This window comes from Mytilus trossulus, chromosome 13 (genome assembly GCF_036588685.1).
Source record: "Mytilus trossulus isolate FHL-02 chromosome 13, PNRI_Mtr1.1.1.hap1, whole genome shotgun sequence".
Lineage (NCBI taxonomy): Eukaryota > Metazoa > Mollusca > Bivalvia > Mytilida > Mytilidae > Mytilus > Mytilus trossulus.
This window is the reverse complement of record NC_086385.1, coordinates 22,192,318-22,202,464: the sequence shown is the minus strand read 5'-3', so window position 1 is coordinate 22,202,464 and position 10,147 is coordinate 22,192,318. Positions and strand designations below refer to the sequence as shown.

Sequence of the window (10,147 nt, the reverse complement as noted above, 5' to 3'; positions counted from 1 at the left end):
ATCGCCATAAAATAGCCTAAATGTGTTGCTTTAAAGTGGCGTTAAAACACAAAAAATCAAAATCAAATTTTATAAAAACTTAAAATTTTCAGCAGTACAATTTATTTCCCATTATGTTTTTCTCTTGCTTTTCTTAAATATACTGTCACATCAACAAAGATGTGTAATATAAAGGCAAGAATTTATGGGGAATTTCTAAATTTTATATTTTTTCCAAAAAAATTACCTTTAATTTCAATGGCGGTTTAAAAAGAATCTACTGAACAATTAGGGTTTTAAAAGATAGTTAAAAATTGTAAGTTCTTCCCATGATTCTTAAACTAAAATTCAAGATGTAGTTTAAACTGCAATAATTAAGTCATCTGCAGACCTAATTTCTGAAAGCATGTGTATTCAAAAATAAATCAAATAGTTCTTCGGCCTTATAAAATATATCATAAAGGTCTTATTTAACAAATCTTATTATCAATTTCTTTTAACTCAAATTTATAGAAACTCAAACCTCTATATATATCACACAGGTTTTCAGCAGTTTCAAATTTTTTTCTTCAGTTCTCCACATGTTTTTTTTTTTAACCTTTTTCTTTTTTTCTTAAATATACCGCCACACCAACAAAAGATGTGTAATATAAATTAGGCTCGAGGTTTTTTTTGGGGGGAAATTCAGATATTTTGATATTTCAGCATAATTTCAACTTAATTTAGGTGGCTACTTAAAAAGAAACATTATAATTTAATAAACATATAAACAAATAATCATAACTTAATAATTAGGGAATTTTTAACGGTAAAGTAGAAAGCCAATTCCTCACTGGATTCTGGATGTAAAGTCATCTGCAGACTTCATTTCTGGGAACATGTATATTTAGAAAATACAGGAAATGGATCATCAGCCCTTAAAAATATCTTTTTTTCTAAATGTCTAATTTAACCAATGTCACTACCAATATCTTTACGTCAAATTTTAGTAAGAGAAGCTCAAACCTCTACATCACAAAACTCTCAGTAGAACTGTCTTCTCAGTACAACATTTGATCTTCTACCTCAAAAGTTTCATCTACAGCTGTCTCCTTTTAAATTCAGGTATATCCCCAAAACATCATCTACAATATAATCAAAGCGCAAAAAGCACTGTAGGCAGTTAACCAAAAACCAAGACAAACATAATTATGAAAACTGTGGCAATGTTGCTTCATTTTTTTTTTTAAAGATTTAAAAGAACAAACATTAAACATTCATACATAATTGTACATTTATGTTCATTTAATGAATTCATCATTAAGGCTGTCTTCTGTGAAAAAACATATTAGATAGATATAGGAAGATATGGTATGAGTGCCAATGAGTCTCATCAGTGCGTGAACTGGTGACAAAATATTATCGCCCCTGTAAACAGTGGGCTCTTCTGACTAGAGGTAATCGGTAAAGAATAGCGGAAAATGGTGTACATTGTTTACGAGCTTGAAATGAGCTAACACAGACGAACTGAGACGTGTCAACGTAATGTGAATATGATAATGCACCAGGTAAATTATTACTTGTTAAGTTTATCACATCATCGTATCTTCATATGATAGGTAAATAAGTGAATTTTCGATTTTAAGTGTCGTCAGGGTTCAAACCTGGAATCATGCCAACCTTTCATTATTTTTTTTTTAATACTAACCTATAGTCGGAACATCTTGATTTTCTCCCAATTTGTAAAGTTAATTATGCTGCTTGACATATATTTTTTTGGGGAAAAAAATTTGATATGCAGTCAAATGTGGCAGTTTTTAATATTTGTTGCTATGTGAAATAAAGGGAAGTAAATTAAAGTAAAAGAAGGCGCGCTTTTTCAAATAGTAAACAATTTAATTCAGATGCATAGTATTTTGTCAAATGATAAAGAATATCGTAGAAACTTGCTAGAAATTTATCTAATTTATAAAAGATATACAACATGACATACTGAAATCTGAAAAGGGGTAAAACCACCATACCTTGAACAAATTCAGTTAAAAAAGAAAAGGGGGGGGGGGGGGGGGTAAAATGCTACGAAATTTAGATTTTATTTATTTTTTGTCGACAGCCAAAAGATGATTTGACATGTAACTAACTACTTTTTCAATTTCATTGTAAAGTAAAATTGGCTTTTTTTGGGGTCTCTGTTTATTGTGGTCTGATGTTTTCAGGTTCTCTTTGGATTGCCAAATAATATTATAATCATCTAATTGGTGTGTATGGAAGGAAGACTGTCATAAAACCCAACAGTTCCGGATGGCCCTTTAAATAATTGCTTAACATCAATAGCGATGTAAGATTCAAGTGTTTGATTTAGCACAAGTTTGGCCAGGTTTTCCTTGTAATTTTGGCAGAAAAAACACTAGACAGTGTCATGCATTGAAAGGATATCAAACGGATATATGATTCTCATACATATAAAATCATATGCATAGGAATGTGGAGCTAGTGTCTTTCATGCAGCAATTTTTAATTTCCAATATAAACTCTGAAAAGACAAGAGCATAGAAATGTATACCAATGAGAAACATTCTTTGTGAATAAAATCATTCCAAAACTTAAATGTGTCATTAGTGTTGCATTATTTATCAGTAGAGATAATCAGATTTCAGTAAGATTGTCCTACTGATGGTTTTTGTTTGTAATCCTTTTTGTAAATCTTAGTTGTTTTGACAATCCGGGCTGTGCATGTTGCCCGGCTGCCCCTTTCAGTGTGAGACAATATTTTGTTTATGATAAACAAAATCACTGATTCAAGACTGGAGCGGACCCCTTTTAGGCAGTTAGTGCGAATCCTTTAGGTTTAAACCATTACATGCAATACGTGGGAGGGGGAAGATTTTTTTTTACAGAGTCAAACATTTTTCCTAATAATAATACATTGAGATTTAATATATACTTTGTTATATGTAGTGTGTATATTAAAGTATTGCCAACAAAATTCATCAAATTTGGGATCATAATATTGTTTAAGAAAAACCCTTACCCCCCTGTACATCATAAAAGTTCATAATCTTCTGTAACACACGTGCATGGTTAATTAGGATCACATATTTTCTATTCCGATGTTATAAGAATTCGAAGGTTCATATCTTTTACAATATCATTCAAAAAATTTCTGGGATTTTTTTTTACTATCAACGTTGAACCTCGAGGTTACATTGTAGTAAAAAAAATCCAATAAAAACGTTGAATGTAAATGATATGCACCTTTAAATTTTATATTGTAGGACTCATGTTGTTCAAACATAATGTGTTGATCAATTATGTTATGATGATTTTGATAAACTTTACATTAGGTAATCTTTCACGTATATTGATTACATTATATCGAGTTGTCCCAACGATATACTTGTCGGTGTGCTCGATCATACGAATTTACCGACATTCATTTAGACAAAAGGACACAACTTTGAAAAATTCTTGTGACGAAACTACATTTCGGAACACGTTAAAAATTGGATACCCAGAAAGCTACATTATTTTTTTCAAAAAAAAAGAAAAATATGCAGTCAAATGTGGCAGTTTTTTACACACCCCTATGTTGAACAATAGGTTGTTCAATTAACAGCATGTTTGGCAATTAAAAAATCATATATTAACACATTTAGCTTTACCATATACTTTATTTATAGTGGTTGTATAAAAGTTATATAATGGTTTTGTGTTTTAAGAGATATTCATCCCTATGCATATCGGGTTTTACGCGTAAATTGTCTCTCCTGTTTTTAGACCTTTTCTATCTCTTTCATAAGAAGAGTGACTTTTCTATTGTTCTAGTGTCACTGGAAATCCCACTGTCATTGGCACTCATACCACATCTTCCTATATATATATCTAATAATTTGCATGAAAGCAAAAAATTAAATATAAATTCAATTCATATAACCAATTTGAAGTTCTTTGACTACAGTTATTCTGTGTCAGAAACATATTAACCATATATAGTCATGTATGGGGCAATATAATAAATCATATGAAACATAGGTGGAGTTGTGGGGCCACTCTACCCCTTCCTGTTTGAGAATTTGAAAACAGTTGAGATCCCCACCCTTAAACCATATATACATTGTATTCATTCATGAATGGGACAATATTACAAATCAAATGAATTATAGGGGGAGTCCCTAGGGTCACTGCAGCCTCCTGTTTGAGAACATGGAAACAGTCGAGATCCCCACCTTTAAATTAAACCATATATTTTCATGTATGGGACAAAAGAACTTATCAAATGAAATATAGGGATAGTCCTAAGGATCACTCTACCCAATCCTGTTTGATAACTTTGAAACAGATGAGATCCCCACCCCTCAACCATATATATTCATGTATTGGACAATATAAAAAATCAAATGAAATATAGGGGAAGTCACTTGGGTCCCCCACCCTTCCTGTTTGAAAACTTGATAACTGTCAAGGTCCCCAACCCTAAACCATATATATTCATGTATGGGACAATATAAAAAATCAAATGAAAAATAGGGGTAGTCCCTAGGGTCACCCCACACCCTATTGTGTGTGTTTTAAGAACTTGTAAAAGATTGAGATACCAACTCCTAAATCCTATTCATTCCTGTTTGTCATTTCAAAAAGATTGAATGACATACAAGGTCAATCTCATAGGCGCTGCATATGCATATCACTTTGCTAGACCTAACACGTCATTTTATTCCAAACTTACACATCATGGATTTGAGGTGAAGGTGGGAGTCATTTTGACCTTTCACGTTGGTAAATATTAATTTCGAAATAAAGACATTAATTATCTCCTCACTTTATATTTAACACCACTCTCAACATACCATAATTGTCCTGATTTACAATAAAAAGAAAATATTATCCTGACCACACAGATGATAATGAAAACACAGAGATATAATTTACAATTCAGTTGAAATCAGATTTGCATAAAAAAAAAAAGTTCTAAGGTTCACGTATTGACTTTTTTTTCTAAAACAGCAACTTGTCTCTGATTATTTAGTAATAATGACAGTTGTCAATCATACTAGTTGAATCAATACCCAATTACCTAATCAAAATGTTTTTAAAAAAGCCTGCACATCAACACACCTAAATGACATACATCCTTGAATGAACTGCTCCAATAATATACCCAGTTTTTTTTCAGTTTATATGTGTATTATGTGCACATACATGAGAACCATAGGGAACTATATTTCAGTGTGAATACATTTAGTAGACTTGCTACATGTTCCTTCCTAATTATGTTTTTTTCTTTTTTTTCCCAATTTTGCCACTTTAATAATTTAACTGCTATAACTAGGAGATTACAATTATACTAACATCTGCAGGAGGAATTCTCCAAGGGCAATCAGTAGGCTGGCACTTATCAGTAAACATATAAATTAATTAGTAAGAGAAAAATAATATAAAGGGAATTGTAGCAAGTCTATACATTTAGTAACAGTAGCTAACCTGTCCTGTTGTTAGGGAGGCCGGTGCCTATAAGTAAAGATTTAGAACAAGTTCTAATTGATCTTTCCAAAAAGGGACACAACTCTAGAACAATTAATCACGCACTGCCCTAATTCAAACTGTGCATTGTGGTTCTGTTCATCATGTACAAGTTTTATAAATTTTGTATAAGGCAACTTAAGTTAGAATGCGGAAAGGAAAATGGAACAGAGGGATACAGAAAGACAGACCTCAAGAGAAGTACTTTAAATGCCCCCATCGTCTATATTGGTTGCATTAATATTAATCTAAATTTTTGCAACCTATAGCTACTGTTGGATGCTGAAGGCAAAACCAAAATCATAGTATGCACTTTTTTTCATATCTACATTTTGTAGATGTAGCACTGAAATTGAGGACAAGACTTTACATGTATGATTAATCTAAATTGACATTGGGGGTTTAATTGGCTGAGGTGTCCAAATAGTCAACTACTGTACAACTAGCCTGTCAATACTCACCGAGGTTGCGAGTTTGAATCCCACTTGTGGCAGATACACTCGAATAAGATTGAATTAGCATCAATCAATCAATCAATCAATAAATTGACATTTAAGGAATAGTTTTTTTGTTCTAACTAAATAACCTGACCCCTGATTAAAATGAGGTTGAGAGACAATGAGGGAATTACAAAAGATGTTTACCATGGAAAAACCTCTGTCATTCCATCATCTTTTCTGGTGTTGCCTGCTAGTGTTTTGTCTAGTATTGCCTGCTGTGTTTTGTCTAGTGTTACCGGCCAAAGTGAACATGTGTTGCCTAGAGTTGTTGGCCACATTTGTTTGTAAATCTCTGAATTCTGAAAACAAATGATGCACAAATAATAAAATTATTCTATTATTATACAATTAGAGACAATTTCTTAATTTCTATTACTCTGTAACAGGTTACGAGACCAAACCCCAAATACATGTATGGTGAAAAAACTTGTTTTGATTGATTTCCGTACCCTTCTATAACTGGATAAAATTATCCCTCTGTCTTTAGAAAATATTTGTATTTAAAAGCAAAAAATGTCAAAAGCACATTATTTTCTTCTTATAATGGCAATAACCAGCAACAATGGGTGCACCAATTGATGTACATGTATAATGTACCTACTTTATTCAATATTACTGCTCAAGTTACTGACAATACATTAATTTATTGTTCATCATATTTGAAGCTATTGAACAGTAAAACACCAAACAACCTGATATTCTTTAAGATCAATATATAATTGAAATAATTGTAGATTTTTAAGAAAATCCATGTTGATTTGAAAAAGTTATAAAAAAATTTAAAGATGACTATCTGGATTTGGCCTAAACTGAAAATTATTGTTGAGACCATGTCCCTTATATTTTTTGTGCCTGCAAAAGAAATTTCCTATACACCAATTAAATTGAGAACAAATTTTTTCCATTAAAAAAAGTTCTCGCCCATCCAAATATTTCCACAAAAAAAAGTGCTTGCCCCACCCCATTTTGCACCAGCCCATCCATCTGATAAATATTGAACGGTTCCCAACTGTATACATTGTACATGTTCATTTGTAGTAGTTAATATCACAATTGATTTTCCCCATTTGTCTGTTAAATTTGCACTTTTTAAAAACTTGTGCAGAATTAATCTGTATTTCAAAAAAAAAAAATACTTGGCATGAGTATAAAGTTTTGTCTAAATGTTCCATTCTATAGACAAAATTCCATATTTCATTGCATATAATTTTTCATAAATAAATGAAAGTGCATAAGACTCATAAGGTTGGTTTGTAAATATATACTTGTTTATTTACTGCAAATCAGCTCCAGATAAGAATTCACAAATTTGGGTTTTCACCCAACATTTTCTTATGTACAAAAAATGTAATTGGGTGATAAAGTTTTTTACTTGCATTATCAATTCACCCCTCAAGTTAAAATCAAATTGGTTTTTTTTCAACACCAAGCTCCTTAAGGCCAATTAAAAGTAATCCATAGATTTTCATCCACACCTGCCCCTCTGAAATCATCCTATACCATTGCATTTGCATAATTGTATGGGGACTACAAACCATCGCTTAAAAAGTAGTCCAACTGAATAGAGAATTTCTCCATGATTTTACTGTTTACTGGAAATAGTTTTTAATAAAGTAGCAATTGCATGTAGAACAGTCGACTGCCAATCAGAGATATTTATTTAAGAATTTAAAAAAATATGTATGATTCTTTATACATGTTTACTCATGTACATGGTATAAGCTTATTAAACACTTGCATATACATGAAGTTCACGTCACAAGAAGGTTTCATATTAAATTAAATTTAAAAAATCAAATCCTCCCACCCGCCCTATTTTTTTCAAAACTTTGGATGAAAATCTACTAATTAATTTTAGTTGGCCTTATGTATTGTTTTTTTTTCCTCAATACAATATTGAATATTTTGGCAATATCATTAACCCTGGATGTTTTTCCATTTGTTTTTGACCCTGAGAAAAGAAAAATGTATGTTTCACCCTCAGCTGCCACTATATGTAATGCTAACATTGAAAGACAAAAAATTGTTTTCGACTTGTCTCCAAAAAAATAGATTGTTCTTCGTCGAAGGCGAATAAAAAAGTTTGTCGAGAAAAAAAAAATAGTCCCCCCCCCCTCGAAAATCAAATGGTTGCTGCCTTATCTAAATTGACATGTGCAAACAATATACAATATTTCTTGGAGGAGTTAATTTTGTATTATATACATTTTATTTAGATTTGATTACACCTTACTTATCAAATACTTAGTAGTCAAATCAAATTCAACGTAAATACAAAAGTCAAAGCAAGCAAGCCATCTGTTCCGTGCATTGGATGTTGCAATGGTAAATGTTCCATTTTATCTAATAAACTCACTATAAATATGTAATTGTCCTTGAATCTTCATGATATAATCTTTATCTAGGAGCAATAAGTATAACGTCTTTCTCTTAACATCATGAAATACAATATGGAAGATCGTGGCGATAAAGCGCGCGAAACAGGACAGCCCAGGGCTAGATTTGAGCCAAACAAGTATTGATTTACATGCCTTGTTTTTAACAATTAATCAAAAGAGTTCAAAAAGAATATATTTTGCTCAAACATATTTCTTTTTATATTTATTCGAATCATTTTCTTATTTTTTACATCGTAAAAAAGGTCATTTAGATTTGACCTTGAACTGTGCACACACAGCTCACCTGGGGCGTGTTTTTTTGTGTTCTTCGGTTGTGAGCCAGAATTAAGAGGTCCATTTCTATTTTTTGCATCGGGAGGAATATCGTTTCCTCTACCTCTTCTTTTTAAACAGGTTGTTTACACGGGTAGAAACCTCGTCATAGTCCAGTGATTTTGTCATAGTTTGGATAAGTTTGACGAATTATAGTTATCCCGTACCATTGTAAACTCGTACGAACGTCAACTCGTACCACTAAAAAAAAAAAACTCGTACCAATGCAAATGATGAATATATACTTTACTTTCACTCAATACCTCTGTAAAATATATATAATTTGAATAAATTATAAAATTGAGAAAGGAAATGGTGAATGTGTCAAAGCGACAACAACCCGACCATAGCCGGAGCAGACAACAGCCCAAGGCCAGCAATGGGTCTTCAATGTAGCGAGAATTCCCGCACCCGTAGCGTTCTTCAGCTGGTCCCTAAAAAAATATGTATACTAGTACAGTGATAATGGACGTCATACTAAACTCCGAATTATACACAAGAAACTAAAATTAAAAATCACACAAGACTAACAAAGGCCAGAGGCTCCTGATTTGGGACAGGCGCAAAATTGCGACGGGGTTAAACATGTTTGTGAGATCTCAACCCTCCCCCTATACCTCTAGCCAATGTAGAAAAGTAAACGCATAACAATACGCACATTAAAATTCAGTTCAAGAGAAGTCCGAGTCCGATGTCAAAAGATGTAACAAAAGAAAATAAATAAAATGACAATAATACATAAATAACAACAGACTACTAGCAGTCAACTGACATGCCAGCTCCAGACCTCAATTAAACTGATTGAAAGATTATGTCTTCATCATATGAATATCAGGCACAATCCCTCCTGTTAGGGGTTTAGTATCATACTATCATAAAATATATGAGAAAAACATAACCCGTGTCATGCCAACAACTGCTTTATAGAAAATGTGTTTAGTTCCGATGCAAAGACCCTATAAGTGAATCAATATTAAAGCCAACATATGCAATCTTTAATGACCTGGCAACAGTATCGTAACTATATCCCTTTTTAATGAGTCTATTTAAAGGTTTTGTTAGTTTCTGAGGTGAATACTGACATTGTTGTGCTTTATAAAGAATATTTCCATAAAAAAAATGGATGTGAAATACCTGAACGTATAAGATGTCTACATGTTGAGTTATATTTACAAATTATTTCCTTATACCGGTGATAAAATTTAGTAAATGTTTTGACCAGTTTGTAATATTGAAAACCCTGGTGTAATAATTTTTCAGAAATACATAAATTTCTCTCGCTAAAATCTAATACGTTGTTATATACAGGAGCGAATCGTACAAGTTGAGACTATTTACAGGATTTGATATCACATAAGCAACACGACGGGTGCCACATGTGGAGCAGGATCTGCTTACCCTTCCGGAGCACCTGAGATCACCCCTAGTTTTTGGTGGGGTTCGTGTTGTTTATTCTTT

The 10,147-nt window shown here is 32.2% G+C and overlaps 1 long non-coding RNA gene across 1 annotated transcript; it reads right to left on the bottom strand.

Moving 5' to 3' along the window:
* Window positions 1-245: 245 nt before the first annotated feature.
* Window positions 246-8,450, bottom strand: LOC134695111 (uncharacterized). The gene is made up of 3 exons (XR_010102699.1): window positions 8,335-8,450; window positions 6,123-6,277; window positions 246-1,103 (listed from the first exon to the last, which is right to left on the bottom strand). It is a non-coding gene; the product is annotated as an uncharacterized LOC134695111 (long non-coding RNA).
* Between the last annotated feature and the right edge of the window lie 1,697 nt (window positions 8,451-10,147).